The sequence below is a fragment of the Monopterus albus genome, unplaced genomic scaffold, assembly GCF_001952655.1.
Source record: "Monopterus albus unplaced genomic scaffold, M_albus_1.0 scaffold40.1, whole genome shotgun sequence".
NCBI lineage: Eukaryota > Metazoa > Chordata > Actinopteri > Synbranchiformes > Synbranchidae > Monopterus > Monopterus albus.
In genome coordinates, this window is record NW_018127920.1 from 3,376,073 (window position 1) to 3,376,551 (window position 479).

Genomic DNA, 479 nt, shown 5'->3' on the forward strand with positions numbered 1-479 from the left:
TCAACGGAACTTTAGTTAAGTTGAATTGTGGGATACGTGTGGGCTAACATGTAGGTGAACTCTTTTTAACTCTTTTGTTTTGGCCGAGGAGAACGTCATATTAACTATTTCATACAAACAGTGTTTCAGCTGACACCGTGGTGCCTTTGGTTTTAGCTGTAAAGGCTCTATTCTATTATAAAGCCACGTCCGGTTCTTTCAAACCAGGAACTCAGTGAGACGAAGCAGACCACTTGAGTATAAAGGCTCTATTCCATTATAAAGCCTCATCCGGTTCTTTCAAACCAGGAACTCAGAGGGACAACTCAGACCACTTGAGTATATAAAAAATATAACCGTGCTGGTTTATTCAAAGAGTCACAGGCAAGAATTCACACTTCGGGTCCAGAGATCTTCCAACCCCCAGGCTGCCCAAGCAGCCCGGAAGCAGAAAAGACCCCGAACCAAGAATTGCTATACAATATTAATCATTTCTGGGC